The sequence below is a fragment of the Rhamphochromis sp. 'chilingali' genome, assembly GCF_963969265.1.
Source record: "Rhamphochromis sp. 'chilingali' genome assembly, chromosome: 4".
NCBI lineage: Eukaryota > Metazoa > Chordata > Actinopteri > Cichliformes > Cichlidae > Rhamphochromis > Rhamphochromis sp. 'chilingali'.
In genome coordinates, this window is record NC_137948.1 from 35634709 (window position 1) to 35658856 (window position 24148).

The 24148-nt window shown below is 37.7% G+C and overlaps 1 long non-coding RNA gene and 1 pseudogene across 2 annotated transcripts in view; both read left to right on the forward strand.

Moving 5' to 3' along the window:
* LOC308395323 (kallikrein-8-like) overlaps positions 1–24148 on the forward strand; it is an 88818-nt pseudogene that overhangs the window by 21217 nt on the left and 43453 nt on the right. The window lies entirely within an intron of this gene.
* On the forward strand, positions 8523–10581 carry LOC308395338. The gene is made up of 3 exons (XR_013971381.1): positions 8523–8581; positions 8679–8997; positions 10391–10581. It is a non-coding gene; the product is annotated as an uncharacterized lncRNA (long non-coding RNA).

Sequence of the window (24148 nt, forward strand, 5' to 3'; positions counted from 1 at the left end):
CTATTACCAGTTTGCTTCTTGTGCAGGTGGAGTCGCAGGGGGATTTTGAACTGTCTGTATTGTATAATGGTACTTTAAATACTTGATGATTTGGTGGACTGGCCTCTATGTGGTTAAGAGACTGAAACAATGCCGTGCAGGTTTCTCCTCTGATCTGCTTTTTCTTAAACTGTTTTTGAAATTTACTGGTCAACATGACTGTGCCATTGCATCGGGTTTTAAACTAAAGTGACCACCGTAAAGCTGATGTATTATATTAAAATCTGTTATTCTTAGACACTGCTGTAGGTCATCCAAAAATTACATTTCTTTTGAAGGCAACACTAAAAGCATGACATTAAGACTGAGCTGAGCCCTCCTAAAGGTTTGATGCTGGAGTCGCCCCTGATTGAGTGCTTCTCACACATTTATGATTTTGAACAATTTACAGAAAATAATATCAACAGTAAGTACTTTTAAAGATTAAACATATAATAATAGTTGCTAAATTCATGCAAGTCAAATAACTGATTGATCAACTACAGAAACAAAATTGTACTTCATGTGTTTCATGAGCACAAATCTTCATCTGTAAAATAACAACTAAAGATGTCAGATATTTGTAGTGAAGTTAAATGTACCAATTTCCACTTAGAAGCAGCGGAGAAGAAGCCACAAATGTGATGGAAAGACCAAATAAAATAAAATAAAGTACAAATTCCTTACATTTGTACTTTACTGTAGTAATTGTACTTAATATCATCTGGCAAAAAGGACCCAACAACCTTCATGCAAACTTCACAGTTTCTGAACAACTGAATGATCTACTTGATGCCTGAAACTACATTGAAAACACACATGACGTATTTATATTTTAACAATCGAAAGTTCACATGTAGAAACAATTCACACCGAAGCAGCTTCTTGCAGAGCGGACTGTTTATTTTGAATGTTATTTTAATTTTATTATTTTCCATTACTCCGTGTAATGACTTGATTTATCCAACCAATGTAAGAGCAGACCTTCAGAGAAATAGTTGGTCCGGTACAGGCAGGTTCACAACCACCAACATGCACACCATGAATCTTGTTGTTTTTGGCCATCACTCCACCACCAGAATCACCCTGAGAGAGAAAACATAAATATTTTGTACCAAAACATCTGATAATGATACAGATAAAATGTTGGCAGCATGGTAACTCACCTTACATATGTCCACTCGAGGTTCTTTGTAACACATCGTGTTTCCATTTGGCCATAAGAATGCTGAATTACATGGATGGAGGTTAAGCTCACACTCAACAACATGCATCTTTGCACACTGGAGATGAGGCGGTTCATCAGGGACTAGAGAAAAAAGGAAAATAACAAATGCTACTGCATGTTTCATGCAAGGAAATCAGATATTGAAAGAAACATGATTTGCCTCATTTCTGGAACAAAATGTGTTCTTTAAAAGAAGCTGAGCAGCATTTAAAAAGGAGGGAAATTGACAGTATATCCACAAAAAAATGAAATAAATACTTTATGTCATCACAGTTTTCAAATAAAATGAAAAAGTAACTATAACAGGCACACAAGACAAAATCAAAGTATAATATAAACTAAAAAATTGTGAAATAATCAAAACAATACTGGTCTTACGTTTGTTGTAGTTTACATCAACCGTATAGCCACCATGGCCTGCAATCTGAATGACATCCATCCTACAAATTAAAAAATAAATAAAATTCCATCTCCATGTCTGCAGGCTGAGTATTTCCAGTTCACTCTAAGTCAGCTAATCTTTTCAGATTCAAACATTTTATTAAAACATTACATTTCCTTCCATTTCCTCATGCTCGTGTTTTATTGTCAGTTATTATAGATCATGGATGTAGCTCCTAAGCAGGTACCTAAAATCAAAACCAGAACCCTCTGCTCAATATTCAAGTCTCAGTTATATTATTGTTAATAAAGAAGCTCTGCAGTCACTAATGGGGGTTTGTAACTTCAGAAGCATGATGTCATTTTGTTCATAGACTACAGATGTTGCTACATTTTTTTGCTCTTCCTGGAAGTTTAAAAAACCAACCAACTAAACAAGAAAAATACATATTTCACCATCCAGGTTGATCTTTCCAGCAGTGAGCTGCAGTTAGAACCCACTGGCTGTGGATCAGAGAGCCGCCACATAGATGATGGTAATGTGTTCCATGGGTCAGAGTTATGTGCACGTGATACAGACGATCATTTTTCTCACAGCTATGGTCGTGAAAGATTCTCTTGTGCAAATCCACCTCTGTGCACACCGTGAAACCTGAGAGAAGAGTAATATACTTACAGATGGTTGGCTTACCACCTGAACAACATATTGTGCAGCAACTATACTCGCAGTCCCAATTGTTCTGTTTCACAAACTCTTTGCCTTTTTCAGTGATATAGATGCAAAGCTCAGTGACAGTTATTTATTTGCTTCAGTAGCTCATTAGGGTCTGTCTCAAACTTTTTATAAAAGCAGTATAAAAAAAGCATGAAACATCAGTTGTTCAGTTAATGTGATATTGGCTCACTTGATATAACAATTTCTTTTCTTTTATTTGTCTTGTACATATCGTTATTGCACTTCCATAAGTGACAACATTGAACACTGATGTTTGACAGAAACGAATCCACAATGTCTCATTCACTCAGTACAAAACCTTGAGGCTGTTTTCCTGCCTTAGTGAACAAAGATATGAAATGCTATTTGATTATGAGTAAGCTCAAAATGAAGTTCATTGTTCTGTGACATACAGCTGTCTTACAGCCTTAAAACTTTTTGTGTGGGCCTCTTTCAGTGGTCACTTATTGCACTCTTAGTTGTTAATACTCAATATTCAGTTTTTCCCCATGCAGGTTAATCAGTCATGTTTGCATGGTTGTAAAATAAACATATTCATTGTTAATTATTGATAATCAATAAGTACATAACCTAAGAAGTTGTTTCACATCCTCCTGAATCATATCTTGATATTGTTACCTTTTTAATAATAGCACAACTTTAATCAATTGAATTCTTTCACCTCAGGTGTCTATTTCCAAATCCACTCTAAGCTTCTTCAGAGCGGTTGGTGTGTGTGTGTCCAGGTGGCAAAGACCTTAAGGTCAGATTTGTGATATTTGGCTGTATAAATTAAAATATGCATACTATGTGATGTGATTGCAGAGAGATTCAGATGGTGCAAGAGGAGATTTAATGGTTCATTACCTGGACACAATTTAAACTACCATTTATCACAACTACCACCACCATCACCCAGGACCTGAAGTGGGAGCCCACCATCACCTCCGTCATTAAGAAAGCCCAGCAGAGGATGTACTTCCTGAGGCAGCTGAAGAAATTCAACCTGCCAACACGGACGATGACGCAATTCTACACTGCAATCATCGAGTCCATCCTCACCTCCTCCATCACTGTGTGGTACGCTGGAGCCACTATCAGGGACAAACAGAGACTGCAGCGTGTTGTGCGCTCTGCTGAGAAGGTGATTGGCTGCAGACTCCCATCTCTGCAGGACCTGTACACCTCCAGGACACTGGGGCGTGCAGCTCGGATCACAGCTGACCCTTCTCACCCTGGACACAGTCTGTTTGACCTGCTCCCCTCAGGCAGGAGGCTCCGGTCCATTCGCACCAAAACCTCTCGCCATAAGAACAGTTTCTTCCCCTCTGCTGTCGGACACATGAACAATAACCGTATGACTGTTCCCACCACTAACACATGACCCTACGCTGTGTTCACTGCATCATTCCATGTTTGGCACTGATCACCACCTGCACTCATGTATATATCATGTATATATCTATCTACTTAGCACTTTTAATTCTTACTCTTATTTTTATTTTCATGTCTATTTAAACGTAATTTATAACAGTATGTTTGCACTGAAGCACCGCAGCAATTTCCTAATGTTGTAAACCTGCTCAACATTTGGCAATAAAACCCTTTCTGATTTCTGATTTCTGAACTAGCTTGTAGCAGTATTTCTCTCTTTCTCTTTCTTTCCCACACATGCATGAGCGTGCAGTGGCGTGTGAGCACCTACAGAGTTAGTTTTTCGAATATATTTCAAATATGGACCCAAATGCAGAACTCAGGAGACAAAGGATGAACTCAAAGATCAGCTTCAATGCAGTAGCAAAAAATACAAAAACACAGTGGCAGGGCAGCAGCAGGGAAACTGGATACTAGCAAAACCAGGGAAACACTGAGGAAGGAAACAATACAGAGAGGGAGGACACAGCAACCAATTAAGACAAACTGAGGGAGTAAATACACAAGGAGCTCAGGACAAACAGGAGACACCTGGGAGGGCAGCTGAACCTAAATAAGAAAACGAGACAAGCGACGTAAAACTAAATAAAAACCACAAGAGACAACAGACTAACACAATAAGTAACTTGGTGTGCAAGAACAGAAACACAGACGTGACACAGAACGCAGGACAATGGAGGAAAATAAACTCACTGAACTATTTTTACAAATTACAAAAGGAGATAGTCTGAGAAATAAGCTCGAGGCTACAAAATTCAAAGTAACCAGAACAAACTAAGCATAAAGATGAAAGGTGAAAATTTAAATCACAAATAAACTAAGAAACAAATTGAAACTATTTAATAATAACAGCAGTATCTTGGGCTACGTCCACACGTACCCGGGTATTTTTGAAAACGCAGATTTTTCTATGCGTTCGCACCTTTCGTCCACACGTAAACGGCGTTTTCGGTCACTGAAAACGGAGATTTTTAAAAACTCCGGCCAGGGTGGATATTTTTGAAAACTCAGTTTTTGCGTTTACGTGTGGACGAGAAAAACGGAGAAAACGCAGCGTCAAAGGTGTGCGCATTTTTTGACGTCACACTGTGCGCCAGGTTATTGTTTCGGTGAAATGAATTTCTACAATGGCGGACTTACACAAAATACCATTACTGTTCATTTTACTCTCTGCAGTGTTTAAATGCTTACACAGTTACTGTCCCTCCACACATAGGACTCAGTTCTGCTTCTATGCGCCATCTTTGTTTACTCTTTCCCACCCAGGCTGACTTCTGATTGGCCAACATTTCTACATGGATAGGAATATAGCGCCATCTGCTGCTTTGGCATGTTCCTAGCAGCGTTTTCCTTCGTCTTTGGCTTTTACGTGTGGACGGGATTAAAAAAAAAACGAAAACGGAAAATCTCCGTTTTCAAAAACACCCGTGTACGTGTGGACGTAGCCTTGTTTTGTGTTTCTGGCTTCTAGGGATTCTAGAAGTGGAAAAATGTACTTGATGGAAGGGAAGAGCAGTCATGCTGTCAAAATGTAAAGTAAAACATGAGTTGAATCTATTAATTTACACACTTTTCTTATTTGCCTTTCCATCATACTGTGTCATAATGTGCTATTTCTTCTCTGCTGTGCTGAATTTCACAATAGAAGACGACCATTTGGCAGCCACTGTGCAGAGCTGTGGCCCAACTCCAAATGTGACCAGAGCTCTTATCCATCCATTTAGTGGGTTTATCAGCAGTGATCAGTCCCATAGATATGGGCTAGTCGGGCTTTCTACACCTGCTAGTCAGTTCAGAAGGTTGTTATCATCCATTCAGATGGAGGATCACTAACAGGAGGATGGGAAGACTCCAGAATCCATTCTCACTGATCTCCGGTGGATACGGCAGTGTTTACAAGTGAGATGATTTAAATGGACAGCATTTATAGAGTGACTATAAAAAGTCAGCGAGTCTGTGTCTGTGCTGAACCATTTAGAATCAGGTTTTGAGTCAGGCTGCATTGAGTGTGGGACTTAAAAGCATTAGGCTTGAAGATGGTATGAAAATCTCTACTTACCTTCTACGCTATATTTTTGTTACTGATTTATTAATACATTTTACATTGTTTCTTTTGTTTATCAGTAGAGAGAACACAGATTTCAGAGGCGCAAAGAGAAGCACTGTTGCTTCATACTTAATACTTTAAAGCTGCATTAGGGGAAGACAAGAAGCAGAAGTACTTCCAGGCACAGCCACAGTGAGGGAGCAGACACCTTACACTGAGTTCGGTGCTGGACCAAGGCCAGGAAGATCGTGAAGGACCTCAGCCATCCCAACAACAGACTGTTCTCTCTGCTGAGGTCAGGAAAGCGATTCCGCTCCCTGAAGACCAACACAGAGAGACTGAGGAGGAGCTTCTTCCCGCAGGCGATACGGTCTCTCAATCACACCACCACACAGTACTGACCCACACATACAGTTCTTACACACACACTGGACTTTCTGGACTTTGGTTTTGCACAACACTGGTCACTATATTCTTCATTTCCGGTTAATACTTGTACAGCTGCTGTTATTGTGTATATATTTATTTATATTTAGATTTCTTCATACATTCTTATATAGTTCTATATTGTGTATTTTGTTGTACAGTTATTTTATTTTCAACTTTAATGTATATATTTATCTTTATCTTATTCTTCCCAGTTAAATTTACCCTTCATTCTAATTTGTGTTGTACAGTTATTTCATTTTTAACCTTAATTTATATTCTATTCCTTCCTAGTTAAATTTACCCTTTTTAATTTTTCATATTTATTTCCTATCTTATTCATAGCCTTTTCCTTTTTTTGTTTTCTTTAGGTCACGAGCAGTTGTCCAAGCATTTCACTACATATCGTACTGTGTATGACTGTGTACGTGACAAATAAAATTTGAATTTGTATTTGTATTTTGAATTTGTATTTGTATTTGAATTTGAGTTCAGAGAAGTCAGAATTTCAAGAAGCGTCTGAAACAGCTCAGGTTTGGAAAGAAGCCTTTTATGTTGGGTGTTATAAAAAATATACACATATTTATAATAACAACTATAATATTATTATAAATAGTAGTTATTCTCTTATTATTATAAATAAATATCAAACATTTCAGTTGATTTTCTATCACATATATTGTGTTAGCCCTGTGATAAACTGGCAGCCTGTCCTGCTTTTGCCCTGTGGCAGCTTCAACCTCCCACTGTCACGATCCTGGGTCTTTTGACCCAGCGTTTTAAGTTTTAGTTTATTTTTGATGTTTATGGTTTATTTTTAAGTTCATCAGGTTATCTAAGCTCATTTGTTTATTTAGATTCCTCTTGTGTCTTCTACCCCTGTGTTTTAGTCTCCCTTTGCCCTCTTATGTTATCAAGTTTATATTGTCTTGTCTGCGTCTCATGTTTCCTGTTTTATTTTGAAGGTCTGTGTCCTATTTCAGTGTAGTCAGCTTTGCTTCCTTTGTCTCCTTATGTCAGAGTAGTGTCAGCTGTTTCCCCATGTGTTTCCACTTCCCCCTAATCACCCTTGTGTGTATTTATTCTGTGTGTTTCTGTTCATTCTTTGTCAGGTTGTCTGTTGTTCCATGTCTCCAGGAGTGTCCATGTTTATGCAACGTTCAAGGTTTTGTTCTTTGCATTTAGTTTTCCCAGTTTACTTCTAGTTAGGTTCTTTCTTGTGTGCATCTGCCTTTTGTTTTTGTACTCGTTTATCAGCCACATTAAACGGCTCGCTTTTAACCTGACCGTGTTTTACCCAGCAGACATTTATTTCAGTGACTCTTTTGAATTTAACGGACTTTGGATTATTTCCTGTGCAGGAGGAGGAGAAGGAGGCTATTCGGGCTCAGATGACCCGGATAGCCACGGCTAACCCAAGGTTTCTGGATTTTCTTGCCTGATGATTTAAAGAACTTTGTTACTGCCTCAACCTCAGTAGTAATATAACTAGTTTAGGAGCATTTCACTTTTCTTTTGTGCTCTGAAAGACACAGAGGCTAATAGTTTTTAAAACAGAGTACCACAAACAACATGTATCCCTTTAGAAATAAACTTTTCTTGTGATACTTCTAAAAACCACATTCTTAACTAGCCACAATAGCACTGTATCGACCCCCCAATGTTCCTTTAATACACAGGTGTCAAACTCTGGCCCGCAGCCTAATTACATTTGGCCCGCGAAGCCATACCAAATTACTATTAGAGCTGGCCTACTGGTATTATACAGCTAATATATATATTGTTTAGTATTAAGCTTTGCTTGTTCCATATTCAGGTTTCCAGCAAAACTTATTTGAGTCCATAAGAAAATATTCATTCTTATATCTGGAGGAAGATTTTTTTTTCAATAAATATTAATGTTAGCCCACGACTTTGTTCCAGTTTTGAATTTTGGCCCACTGTGTATTTGATTTTGACACCCCTGCTTTAATACAACCTATAATTGTCTAGTAGCCACACAAACGCACTGCAACAGTAAGACTTGATGATTAGACAGAGGGGGTTACAGGTAGGGCCCCAACAGTCAGCAAAACAAGTCATAAAACAATAAAAGCTGCATACTTATCAAGAGCATCCCAGCACACACATCCCAACTGTAGTTCCATAGTTTCCACCTTTTTTCTTTACAAACTGCTCTTTTCATCTCTCCATGTCAGAGGTCAACTGAAACCAAGTCCACCTATATAAAAACACCCCATCAGACACACAGTATTTTCCTCAGCACTTCACAACTTTCGCAAGGTATATCGTTTTAACTTTTTTTTTCGGACCCCGGACACAGCGCTGTGAGGTAGTTAGCACACAATTTGGCCATGTAGAAAGCATCGTTTGTTTGGAACGCGTCATCACTGTTCATAAGAGTTTAATTTAATCAAACCTCATTTCAGGATCTACGTGGCTCCTCATCACTCGCCGATTCATCATTTTATTTAAATATCTGAATTTTCAGAATGGTGATCCAAGCGGGACACAGAGGCTGCTAGTTTTAACGCACCAGAATGCCGCAAATATAAATAAAAGTCTGATTATCCCGAGAGCCTAGCCGCAGCGACACCTTTCTTTCAAATGGATGCCTGCAGGTGCGTTGGAGCCGACTTTGCTACCCGCACAGAGCGTTTCTGACAGTCGGGCGCTGCTTATGCAATAAAGAAAAACAACAATACAGCATGTTTCTCTGCTCCAAGACATCCGCGGTCCTTTCACACGGTAAGCATGTCTGTTATACCCAGCGCATAAATGTCTGTATGTCAGCGCTGATTAAACCCTGTTTTAAAAAAAAGAAAGAAAAAAAGAAATGTTTACGTGGAGGCTGTTGGCTCATTGGTGTCAGATGAACTTTTTTTCAATCACTGCACTGAGGGCATTAAAATAAATACAGTAACCATGAAAATAAGTTTTGTTGATAAAATACATTTCTTGAAACCGTCCATTGTTTTGTCCGAACTCTGAACACTGAATCCAATTTTCAAACTAAAAGCAGTGCTTTCAAAATTTACACTAAAGCAAAAAACCTACAAGAACAAAAAATAAACAAAATAAAATTATAGTACATAGTGACATATGTGTTTTATTTCTCATAACACATCATTTCCATCTTGTCTTCAGTCCTGCATTTTTATACTTCTAAGACCAAACTGAAAACTAAACTCTTCATATTCACAAACACTATTTGTTTCAGGATTTCATCATGATTCATTTTCCATATGAGGCAGTGCTTTCAAATTACTTTTGAAGTAGTACACAGAAATTACTCTTCTCCTCTTCTTTTAAATTGCATCAATATTTTCCAACTGAGCAGTAAAAGGACACGGAAGTCAAACATGAAGCATCAACGTGATGTTTAGATGTCGATTAATATTACAATAAGAGACTAAAGTAACTCGCTTTGAACACTTCAGTTTTCTCTCTTGATGCTGCTGTTTGTTTCCTCCTCCACTTGTATTTTTCTGCACTTCAGTGAATGTGCATAGCGCCCTCTGTTGTATGTTTGGGAGAACTGCACTGCATTGTCATCAAACGAAACTGTGCAGAGGTGGAAAATGAGCAAAGGAAGCACATCAACTGAAGAAGCTTCTTGGATCAGAAGTTAAACATCATCCAGAACCTTAAAGAAGTAAAGTCGCTTTCTTTCCAGGCTCCTTAGACAACCATGACCTGGATGACTGAGAACCTACAAACACACATGAGCAGCAGTTTATTTAATGTGGACCTGAGCAGTGCACAAAACAACAACCAAACAATTTTTATTGAACCCTACTTCAGCCAATCAGCAGTCTATCTGTTTCAGCATCAAACACAAACCACACCTTGAAGAGAGGTGACAAATCCACAAACACCTTCAAATGTAAACACACATCACACATGATGAACATGGATCCTAACATAGTTGATACTTTTTTTTGTAAAGCCTGATACTAAATGTATGCAGGCCACCTGAACTGCTTTGTCTCGAGTGCCGCCCACTGGGTTGGTCACTAGAACTGTGTGTTGCCATCACTGGAGCCGTGGTTGGTCTTTTAGATTATTTAGACTGGGACTGTTTTTTGTTGATTAGGCGGCATGGTGTCCTGACGGCTGCCTCTGTTGTTTTTTTTCCCAGGAGGAGGAGAGTGGAGCACAGGTGGACAGCAGCCACGGAGCAGAGAGCACGGAGTTTTGGGTGAAGACATGACACAGGAGTCGAGGGAGCTCAAGAGATTATTGTGTTGTCTTATTTACTCCACTGTAAATAAAGAGCACTCTCCATCGCACGAGTCCTGCTTTTGGGTCCTCCTTCCCCACTTCACAAAGACTGAAACTAATTATACAGGTAATAATAAAGGAACCAAAAGTTCACATCTATAGCTTTAAATTTGGACAAATCTGTCAACACAACCATCATGAATAGAATAAAATACAAACAAACACTGAAACTAATGAAAAATTACACATGATATATGAACTGTGGAAACTAACTGAACAATAAAACTCAGAATAAACAAATTCAAACATTATATGAAAGGTATAAACTGATTTGCATCTTATTGATTTGCAGGCTCACTTTGCTCCAGGACTTGACGACTGGCCCAACCCGTACAGTCTTTGTCTCTTAATACTGAATGTTGAAAACTGATACTCATGGACACCTTATTTCAGCCTCTTTACTTTGCATAAGAGACCCAAAGCTTTACATCAACATGATGTTGTCTAGTGGACCAGCACGTCCATTACATGTTTTGCCGTTATTGCTGTTTGTTACGAGTTCAAATATTGAGGGTGAGCACAAAACAATAATGGTCCAGAAGAGCTTCGGTCAAACAATGATTTTAATGAACACGCGCGTGGGGAGATGAACACTGCCCACAGACAGCATCGATCTCCGCCCAATGATACACAAGCAGTTGTTTTATACCATCAGGGTTTACTTTTATGACGCCCCCTCATGCGTCAAGCAGATACAACACAGGCATAAGTTTCAAAACCACAAATGTTCTGTTGACGACTTTGGACACATTTAAAAGGACATCTTCTCCGTCTGGAGGCCAGGTGCTTCCTATTAATCTTCTAACTCTCGCTTATCTCCTGGAACAAACTGTCCCTTAGGCAGACACAATTTTGCAGTCACAAGCTTTTGCAAACTATTATTTGAACTCTTACACCAACAACGCCGTTAAACTCGCCCTCCCAGAAGCCATCGTCCTCGTGGGTCTCTCTGCTCAGGATGGGGATGATGGCGCCTTCTGGGAACGACAGCTCATCTTCCGTTTGTCCCGCGTAGTCGTACAAAGCCTTTGCGAATGAAACTGCAACACAGACAGTGGCAACGAGGGTATTAAACAAAGCAGGAAATCAAAACTCCGATATTATCTGGTGGAGGCGGATCTCACTCCTCGAGTCTCCGTTGACGGAGCCGGTTGGGAGTTCGGTTTCAGGTTCGGTGGAGTTGCTGGAGGAATGGGATCGGGCGTCCAGCGCGGCCAGCGACTGCAGCATGCTCAGCAGGCTGTTGGAGGAGGGCAGCTGCAGGTATTTCTCCGGGACGTAGCCCACCTGTCCGCTACGGTTTCTGGCCTGGAAACACAGACAATGCACACAGACGATGACAACAGCCAAAAATGTTTCAACAGGAAAACTCCTAATGAGAAAAAATAAAGTCAGATGTAAAGAGTAGGGCTGTAACAATATCACTGCATTGTCGCCAGAATTTAATAACAGCCACAAAGAGAATAATAGGAGAGCTTTTGTTCGCTCTTCCTGAATTAACGAGAAATCTAAAATCCTAAACAAGCCTCTGCTGAATTCATGAAGCTTGATTTCATGAACACCGGTGGCCTCCCCTTCCGCTGCTTACTTATTTTCATTCAGATTGAAAACACTCAGAGGTATTGGGATCTCTGTTGGGGCATGCTGTGGGGAATCACAGCACTAAAACAGATCTATATAAATGATATTGCTCACATTTTTATGTATGATTATATTCATTAAAATAAATATCCCATTAAAACACTATATCTGTATATGAAAAGATAATCACCTAAGTAAATACACATAAAATATTGGCTCAACACGTGGAACATTTGCACAATGGCTCACAGGAAAGCCAGACTTACACAATAAACAAAAGTAAAACAGCAACAATGCACAATGTTCCTTCAGGGAAATGATCTGAAAACAACCACACACAAAGTACACAATGACTACACACCAGCAGCTCTGCAGAGGCGTTTATAAAAGAATGACTTCACACAATGATGGGAGCATCCACAGCTGACATTTCTACATTTAAGTAGACACCACTGACCACCCGAAAAATGTCCTCAAAGACTTCTCAAATTTTCTCCCAAAGGTCCAGGAGCAACTTTGTAACAGTCTGTGACAAACAAAGTGAAAATGATAACTAAGTAGCTGGGAGATCATCAAATTAACATTTTATATCCATGACCAGGTCACTCCGCAGATCTCAAACTGATCAAGAGTCCACGAACCGCTGTTAAAAAGCAGAAGCTGACAAACTGTGATCAAACCGGAGCGCTGCTGAGGCAGGATTGGATCACCATCAATCAGGATTTGGTCCAGATTTTCAGTAGCTGCACTTAAGGTATGAATTTAAAAACTGCCTCATTCATGAATTATTGCATTCACAAACTTGGGTGCCATGCCCGCCCACCTGCCTGCCCGGCTGCGTGACGAGAATCTCCCATCAGCCCTTTACGGCTGCGGGGCCAAAAAAACGAAGCAGAGAACTGTGTATTTGTACATTTTTTGATTTGTCTTTATGTTCAGCAGAGCTTCTACCACCCAGGCCAACCTGACCTGCCTCAATGCACCGCACGCATTTTAGTTGAATTATTCTAATTCCTGAAGCCACATCAGTTCAACTGATCCCAGAGAAACACTAAAACGTCCAGTAGATAGTCTGTACCGGTGCGAGGTCTTATAAAAACTGAAACTAAATGTTTGTCAAACAGTCTAAGAGCCAGAGAGTGAACTAATACACAAAACAACCAACCCTCAAACATGAGAGTGCATCTGCTACATAACTGTGTTTGTGTTATTTTTGTACCTTGACCCAGTCCTCCATGTCGCCATCATCGATGCCCTCCAAGATTTCCTGCTCCTCGATGGTCAGCTCGTCTGGCTGAGAAGCCTGCAGACAGACAAACACGTTCATTCAAATTAAAGCTGCGATGTAACAGTTTAACCATCTTCATTTCACCCGTGATGTATATTTTTCAAATACCGCCACACTGGTGAACGGACAAAAATGCTCACTGTGGCTTCAATAACATCAGCCAGAACACTGAAGAAAACACTGAGACCATGCCTGCATTTATACCACACTTTACTCAGGACTCAGGTAATATAAAACAACTAATACTCCAAAGCAGCACAAAACTCAGACTTAAACTAGAATTTCTGTACAAATTCAAAGAGCAGGTGTTTTAAACCTGGACACAGAATCATTAGTGCCACAAAGTTTGGGAAAGTAAATCTAAATGGGGGTTAAACACGACTGGAACTGATTAAAAACAGCCAAAACAAAAAGTGGCTTTACTTCAAAGTCAGAATTATAACTGGTATCCCAGTATTCGCTGCCTGTCTGTTGTCAGACGCATTTGTGTGACCATAAATACCACTTAAGTGGGAAAAGGAACTTCTGGACATCTCTGCTTGGACTGCTGACTCAAGTGTCAAAAAATGATTTGATAGAGGAACTTGTATTGGAAAAAAGAGGAGCAGGGTATTGATCCCTGTTGATTTACCCGTCAGTCTACAGTCATAACTTTACCTATGACTAAAATCTGACACAAATGAGCATCTTCTGAAGGATGTCACCAGTCCTTCACCTGGTGACATGTTAAAGATCCACGTCCAATCCAAATATTTAATTAAAAGTGGAGGTTGTGCATTTATTTAGGAAGATAAACAGTCTGATAAAGTCGGAACAAACACGAGCTGGAAATAGTCCCACGGTGAGGAAATGAGACGACACATCTGTAAATAAAAACTAAAAATGGGAAATAATCTAAGTTCCTGTGCAGGGCAAGGAGTACAGTACAAAGTTCACTGTTCTGCCTTCAGGCTCATAGTTCAGACTAACAAAGATAAAGACCAATCACGCAGGACTTATTATGTTTCCTGCTTTGACTTCTTACCCAGACTGTTCCATAATGTGTGTGCAGCACTTTTGTGATTAAAATCTATTTAAATTAGTTGTTTATTTCAGTGCAGACAGATTATTGACACTCAAACAATGGAGCTACTTTGTCTGTTACTTACAATTTTTTAGAAAATTAGAACATTTTTTCCTGCTTGTGTATCAATTTAGAGGAAAGGTCATCACCCAGCTTCTCAAGCTTCATACTCCAGTGATCATGAATGTCTAAAAAAAAAAAAATCTTTTCTGCATCTGGTATTGTTGAGATGTTTAACTCTGGACCAAAAAGGTGGATCTGCTCTGCCTAAAGCCGCTTTGAGCATCAAGGTCCTGAGCCGAGTCCAGTCCGGGCTTTTGTGGCCACGGCCAGCTCAGCTTTCAGGATGCCCGTGAGCTGCTTGTTCCACTCGTCTGATTTTGTATTGATTGTTGTCTAAACAAATTAATCTGTCATCTGTTGAGCTTTGTTCCACTTCTCAACAATCTCCTCTGATCTGTGTTCATTACAGCATTTTACCTGTGGTTTCCAACCTGTGCAGTTCAAACCTGAAGGATCCACATTTCACTTCACTTTTCTGTAGAAATTGATTTTCCGGTAAACTGATTAACACCTCCTGCCAACTAAATTAGTCAAACACGAACCTTATTTTATGCTACAAAATTTGTATTAAAAGCAACCCAAACACTTTGAGATTTGGATTTTAATAGTTTCAAAAATTATTCTTCAAGTTTTACTTGAACATTTTAGAGAAATCATGTTAAGTTCAAAATTTTTAAGGTTGGGGATTTCATTCCATGCATAATAAATACGAGTTTATTTTCCCCAATAATCACTAAAAGCAATCGCATGTGATATTTTATGCATTTAATAATGAATAAAAAGAGAAAAACATCAGTATTTACCGTATCTGAGTCGACAGGCTGGAACATGAAGTCTGGTGCTTGCTGGAACGCCATGTTCTTCTGCACAAACAGCTGCTGTTGAAACTCCTGCAGAACCTGCATGCGTTTCAAGGGAACAGACAAAAATATACATATATACTTATTTAAGGTTTATCACAAGCTTACAAATCAGCCCATGTCTAAACCTGCATAATTAACACTTAGTAAAGCCTTTAGGGTTCAGGCTTGCTCCCTATTTAGTTTAAATTTCTTGCCCACATTTATTTCTATTTAAAATTAACTTTGAAAAAAAAAAAGACCTCCAGCTGAATGAATTGTGGCCAGTGATCCGTGTAGCTTTGGGCCACATTTATAATTTTTTATTTTCCATTACTCTGTCAGTTTATTTCTGTTGTATTAAGTTATGTGATTTGCTTATAAAATGAACCCAAATCAGCTTTTTATTATTTTAAACAAGTCAAATAAAAGAAAACGCCAATAACAATTAAGAGAATGACCATAAAGCCGTTTCTGTTTACTATCAGCTGATCTGAATGCTGATGACCACGCTGGTGTTTGTGGTCACAGCCTGACATTAAAAACGTATCACAGGCTCGAGTTCACCGCCTGCCTATTTTCACACAGACTATTTTTAACTCTCCAGCTGCTGAAAGCTTAAAGAGACAGTTAACAAATTACATAACATATCACTGTAAGTAACACAGGTGAAGGTACAAACAGTTTTAATTCTAATTTCAGGTTTTTTCTAAAGCCAGCTAAAGCAGCCGGGGACTGGACCACAACCTGGACCACAAAGCTCTCTGCCCACCCGAGGGAGGACGAAGTACCTGTGTGGATATTTTAAGCTGAACTCATGGGGCACAGCTATTAGCTGTTCTGGAAAACAAAGAAACCTCCCCAGTACTGGTCCCAGGCTAGTAACTTTGGTCTTTTGAATTGTACTTAAGTTTGGCCCCTCATCAAGAACCAGTTGCCTTGGGGAGACCATACCAGGGGACAGCATAGCTTCTCCTCCTCAACTGCGATCATTCACAGAAAGGAAAGGAGCCAGTGTAGGTGGTTTGACTGGCATCTGAAATAGGAGGCCTCCAGAATGTCTCCTAGACGAGCTGGTAAGGGCAGACCAAACACACACTGGACACATTATGTATCTCGGCCGGCTCGCCGTGGTATCCCAGTATTCGCTGCCTGTCTGTTGTCAGACGCATTTGTGTGACCATAAATACCACTTAAGTGGGAAAAGGAACTTCTGGACATCTCTGCTTGGACTGCTGACTCAAGTGTCAAAAAATGATTTGATAGAGGAACTTGTATTGGAAAAAAGAGGAGCAGGGTATTGATCCCTGTTGATTTACCCGTCAGTCTACAGTCATACCTTTACCTATGACTAAAATCTGACACAAATGAGCATCTTCTGAAGGATGTCTGACCTCTGCCTTAGAAACACGATGAAGAGCTGAGTTATTTGGAAAGCTACTCGTTTACACCGAAAGGCACCAGAGTGGCGGCTCACTGTTCTCCAGGAAGAGCAGGAGTAGGTGGCTGGGGAGGGGGACGTCTGGGCATCATGACCGGACTCAGATAAGCAGCAGAAAATAGATGGAAGGAAATCAGGTTTAGTAATATCAGTTTTATATTCTTTAATCTTGTACACCGTATAAATGCCTCACATTTTAATCAAGCTTCCTGTAGAAACAAGATGCTGCTGCGTCTCTGCTCACATGGAGAGGCAGAGGTTGAGGTTGTGTGTGAGAAATATATTACTATGAATTACTAGGCTAACAATTACACCAAACTGCCAGGCTTGACACCATCTGAAAAGTAAAATGAGCATAAAATGAGCAGCTTACCCAACCCAAGTTAAATAGTATCCCACAAGTAGCTCATTTTACTTTTGCTCCCCCAACTTATTTAATCAACCAGCCACAGTGTGGAGCTGACATTCCAATCAAGCTTAATCAAACAATTAAGCTCTCTCTTTCATAGATATAAATAACTGCTGCTAGCTATGACGTTTAAGGAGTGAATAGTGAACTTCTTTTAATGGTGTGTTTAATTAATTTTATTTAATAACTTGTGACCTTTGAGTCCCTTCCTTGCAAGAATTATGGCCAATGACGGAAATGTATGTATTACATTTAAGATTGGAAAACAATGTTAATGCCACAAACGTGAGTTGTCATATACATCTGTGAGTTAATCTGCACAACCGTGTGCACATGTGCTCTGTGCATGTACACACACAAAGAATTGACCTTCGTTCCTTAAATTTGTAGCATTGCCTCTGTGCTGACTGATGGTGCTCAGTGGCTTTTGCTTCTTGCTTTTAAATCAGATGTCACTCTCAACATAAACACAAGCTACAGCAGCCAAGCAGTCTTAGCTGAGGAAACAAAGATACATTTCCTCATTTAATGTAAAATATTGTGGTGATGTTATGTTATATTAGGCAGGCAGCTGCCCAAATAACACTGTGACAATCAAAAGTATATCTATTTTGAACGCCTCAGCTGGAAAAATTCAAAATGGTTTGTAAAGTTGGCCACAGGTCTGTATGTAAATGGGAGTTAAAACATTGCTTCATATTTGGATATGTATGATGTTAGTGTTTCTAAAATACTAAAAAATGTGTTTATTAACAAAGTAAACTAAAAATAGACATTATTAAATTTTATACTTTTAACTACTGAATTGAACATAATATGAAATAATGTGTTTCCACTGTGGGAATGATGGATCCAATGACAAATAACTTTCAGATTAGTAAAGCTATATTTTTAATCTTTCTAGTTTTCCATTTCTATTTAGATGATTTATATTTATATTTAAAAGGAACAGGATCATAACAAAATAACACCACTGCAAGTGTAACAAAAATATGTTGAAATCAAATGGTATGTTATTTGAAATCAATATGAAACAATGACACATGCATTTTATCCAATTTTTTTTATTTATTTAATTTTTCCCAATTGTCCAAATTAGTCTGTGATTTGCCTTATTGTCCAACAAATCATATTTATATACAAATATATGTGACTCTCAAATATGATTTAAATGGATCATTCCTCACTTGATGACGAATTATCCATTTAAATATTTGCAGAGTCCTAAACTTGATGCCAGTGAACTTATCAGCGGTTGGTTTTAAGAAAAAAAGCCCAAAAAATCCCCTATGAGCAAGCACTTGGCGACGGTGGGGAGGAAAAACTCCCTTTTAACAGGGAGAAACCTCCGACAGAACCAGGCTCAGGAAGGGGTGGCCATCTGTCGCTGCCGAGTGGGCTTAAAATGTTCACTGTCCATCCTCCTTCTGACAGGAACTTCCTACAGACCAGGTATGAAGGATGCCTGAGTGGACATACAAAACTCACAAGTTCCTGGCTCTCACGGCTCCTCTGCAGAGGGTTAGTCGAAGAAGGAGGGGCATCGCGAGGGGCGTCGGGGGACGGGGGACTGTGCCTCACTGCCCTCCCCTTCTCCAAGAAACCCGTCTTCAACCGAGCCGAGAGAGCCGGGAACTTGTGAGGTGTGCATGTCCTGGTGAGCCTCCACCGTTTTATGGGTGGGTGCAGCCTCGACTGTACAGAGACAGACCAGACCAGCTGCACCACACAGACACTTCAAACCTGATCTGTGGACAATAAACAGACACACACAGACAGACAGACACATATACACACACACACACACACACACACACACACACACACACACACACACACACACACACACACACACAGACAGACACACATATATACACACACACACACACACACACACACACACACACACACACACACACACACACACACACACACACACAGACAGACATATACATACATACATCTTACTATTAAAAAAATAAATAAAGTTAGGGTTCCTAACAATTAGCAATACAAGACATAAATACACACATAAACATTACAAGACAAAAAAACAAGTCAAAGATATTTGCAACAAACAGACCTCAGTGCAAGAAAGTTACTTAAGAGCAATTGAAGACATAAGTACAAATATAAACATTATAAGACATAAAAACAGGTCAAAGATATTTGCAATAAACAGACCTCAGTGCAAGAAAGTTACTTAAGAGCAATTGAAGACATAAGTACAAATATAAACATTATAAGACATAAAAACAAGTCAAAGATATTTGCAACAAAAAGACCTCAGTGGAAGAAAGTTACTACCAGCAACACAAGACATAAGTACAAATATAAACATTATAAGACATAAAAACAAGTCAAAGATATTTGCAACAAACAGACCTCAGTGCAAGAAAGTTACTTAACAGCAATTGAAGACATACATACACACATAAACATTAAAAGACATAAAAACAAGTCAAAGATATTTGCAACAAACAGACCTCAGTGCAAGAAAGTTACTTACCAGCAATACCAGACATAAATACACACATAAACATTATAAGACATAAAAGCAAGTCAAAGATATTTGCAACAAACAGACCTCAGTGCAAGAAAGTTACTTACCAGCAATACAAGACATAAATACACACATAAACATTATAAAACATAAAAACAGGTCAAAGATATTTGCAACAAACAGACCTCAGTGCAAGAAAGTTACTTAACAGCAATACCAGACATAAATACACACATAAACATTATAAGACATAAAAGCAAGTCAAAGATATTTGCAACAAACAGACCTCAGTGCAAGAAAGATACTTAACAGCAATTGAAGACATAAATACACACATAAACATTATAAGACATAAAAGCAAGTCAAAGATATTTGCAACAAACAGACCTCAGTGCAAGAAAGTTACTTACCAGCAATACAAGACATACGTACAAATATAAACATTATAAGACATAAAAACAGGTCAAAGATATTTGCAACAAACAGACCTCAGTGCAAGAAAGTTACTTAACAGCAATACCAGACATAAATACACACATAAACATTATAAGACATAAAAGCAAGTCAAAGATATTTGCAACAAACAGACCTCAGTGCAAGAAAGTTACTTACCAGCAATGCAACACATAAGTACAAATATAAACATTATAAGACATAAAAACAGGTCAAAGATATTTGCAATAAACAGACCTCAGTGCAAGAAAGTTACTTACCAGCAATACAAGACATACATACAGACATAAACAATATAAGACATAAAAAAGAGGCAAAGATATTTGCAATAAACAGACCTCAGTGCAAGAAAGTTACTTACCAGCAATACAAGACATACGTACAAATATAAACATTATAAGACATAAAAACAGGTCAAAGATATTTGCAATAAACAGACCTCAGTGCAAGAAAGTTACTTAACAGCAATTGAAGACATACATACACACATAAACATTAAAAGACATAAAAACAAGTCAAAGATATTTGCAACAAACAGACCTCAGTGCAAGAAAGTTACTTAACAGCAATTGAAGACATACATACAGACATAAACATTATAAGACATAAAAACAAGTCAAAGATATTTGCAACAAACAGACCTCAGTGCAAGAAAGTTACTTAACAGCAATTGAAGACATACATACACACATAAACATTAAAAGACATAAAAACAAGTCAAAGATATTTGCAACAAACAGACCTCAGTGCAAGAAAGTTACTTAACAGCAATTGAAGACATACATACACACATAAACATTAAAAGACATAAAAACAAGTCAAAGATATTTGCAACAAACAGACCTCAGTGCAAGAAAGTTACTTAACAGCAATTGAAGACATACATACACACATAAACATTAAAAGACATAAAAACAAGTCAAAGATATTTGCAACAAACAGACCTCAGTGCAAGAAAGTTACTTACCAGCAATACAAGACATAAATACACTCATAAACATTATAAAATATAAAAGCAAGTCAAAGATATTTGCAACAAACAGACCTCAGTGCAAGAAAGTTACTTACCAGCAATTGAAGACATAAGTACAAATATAAACATTATAAGACATAAAAACAGGTCAAAGATATTTGCAACAAACAGACCTCAGTGCAAGAAAGTTACTTACCAGCAATACCAGACATAAATACACACATAAACATTATAAGACATAAAAGCAAGTCAAAGATATTTGCAACAAACAGACCTCAGTGCAAGAAAGATACTTAACAGCAATTGAAGACATAAATACACACATAAACATTATAAAACATAAAAGCAAGTCAAAGATATTTGCAACAAACAGACCTCAGTGCAAGAAAGTTACTTACCAGCAATTGAAGACATACGTACAAATATAAACATTATAAGACATAAAAACAGGTCAAAGATATTTGCAATAAACAGACCTCAGTGCAAGAAAGTTACTTACCAGCAATGCAACACATAAGTACAAATATAAACATTATAAGACATAAAAACAGGTCAAAGATATTTGCAATAAACAGACCTCAGTGCAAGAAAGTTACTTAACAGCAATTGAAGACATACGTACAAATATAAACATTATAAGACATAAAAACAGGTCAAAGATATTTGCAATAAACAGACCTCAGTGCAAGAAAGTTACTTACCAGCAATACAAGACATAAATACACACATAAACATTATAAAACATAAAAGCAAGTCAAAGATATTTGCAATAAACAGACCTCAGTGCAAGAAAGTTACTTACCAGCAATACAAGACATAAATACACACATAATCATTACAAGACATAAATACACACATAAACATTACAAGACATAAAAACAGGTGAAAGATATTTGCAACAAACAGACCTCAGTGCAAGAAAGTTACTTACCAGCAATACAAGACATAAATACACACATAATCATTACAAGACATAAATACACACATAAACATTACAAGACATAAAAACAGGTGAAAGATATTTGCAACAAACAGACCTCAGTGCAAGAAAGTTACTTACCAGCAATACAAGACATAAATACACTCATAAACATTATAAAATATAAAAGCAAGTCAAAGATATTTGCAACAAACAGACCTCAGTGTAAGAAAGTTACTTACCAGCAATACCAGACATAAATACACACATAAACATTATAAGACATAAAAGCAAGTCAAAGATATTTGCAACAAACAGACCTCAGTGCAAGAAAGTTACTTAACAGCAATTGAAGACATAAATACACTCATAAACATTATAAGACATAAAAGCAAGTCAAAGATATTTGCAACAAACAGTCCTCAGTGCAAGAAAGTTACTTACCAGCAATGCAACACATAAGTACAAATATAAACATTATAAGACATAAAAACAGGTCAAAGATATTTGCAACAAACAGACCTCAGTGCAAGAAAGTTACTTAACAGCAATTGAAGACATACATACAGACATAAACATTATAAGACATAAAAACAAGTCAAAGATATTTGCAATAAACAGACCTCAGTGCAAGAAAGTTACTTAACAGCAATTGAAGACATACATACACACATAAACATTATAAGACATAAATACACACATAAACATTATAAAACATAAAAACAGGTCAAAGATATTTGCAATAAACAGACCTCAGTGCAAGAAAGTTACTTACCAGCAATACAAGACATACATACACACATAAACATTACAAGACATAAAAACAGGTCAAAGATATTTGCAATAAACAGACCTCAGTGCAAGAAAGTTACTTACCAGCAATTGAAGACATACATACAGACATAAACATTATAAGACATAAAAACAAGTCAAAGATATTTGCAACAAACAGACCTCAGTGCAAGAAAGTTACTTACCAGCAATTGAAGACATACATACAGACATAAACATTATAAGACATAAAAACAAGTCAAAGATATTTGCAACAAACAGACCTCAGTGCAAGAAAGTTACTTACCAGCAATACAAGACATAAGTACAAATATAAACATTATAAGACATAAAAACAGGTCAAAGATATTTGCAATAAACAGACCTCAGTGCAAGAAAGTTACTTACCAGCAATACAAGACATAAGTACAAATATAAACATTATAAGACATAAAAACAGGTCAAAGATATTTGCAATAAACAGACCTCAGTGCAAGAAAGTTACTTAACAGCAATTGAAGACATACATACACACATAAACATTATAAGACATAAAAACAGGTCAAAGATATTTGCAACAAACAGTCCTCAGTGCAAGAAAGTTACTTACCAGCAATGCAACACATAAGTACAAATATAAACATTATAAGACATAAAAACAGGTCAAAGATATATACACACATAAACATTATAAAACATAAAAGCAAGTCAAAGATATTTGCAACAAACAGTCCTCAGTGCAAGAAAGATACTTAACAGCAATTGAAGACATAAATACACACATAAACATTATAAGACATAAAAGCAAGTCAAAGATATTTGCAACAAACAGACCTCAGTGCAAGAAAGTTACTTACCAGCAATACAAGACATACGTACAAATATAAACATTATAAGACATAAAAACAGGTCAAAGATATTTGCAACAAACAGACCTCAGTGCAAGAAAGTTACTTAACAGCAATTGAAGACATACATACAGACATAAACATTATAAGAGATAAAAACAAGTCAAAGATATTTGCAACAAACAGACCTCAGTGCAAGAAAGTTACTTACCAGCAATACAAGACATAAATACACACATAATCATTACAAGACATAAATACACACATAAACATTACAAGACATAAAAACAGGTCAAAGATATTTGCAACAAACAGACCTCAGTGCAAGAAAGTTACTTACCAGCAATACCAAACATAAATACACACATAAACATTATAAGACATAAAAGCAAGTCAAAGATATTTGCAACAAACAGACCTCAGTGCAAGAAAGTTACTTACCAGCAATTGAAGACATAAATACA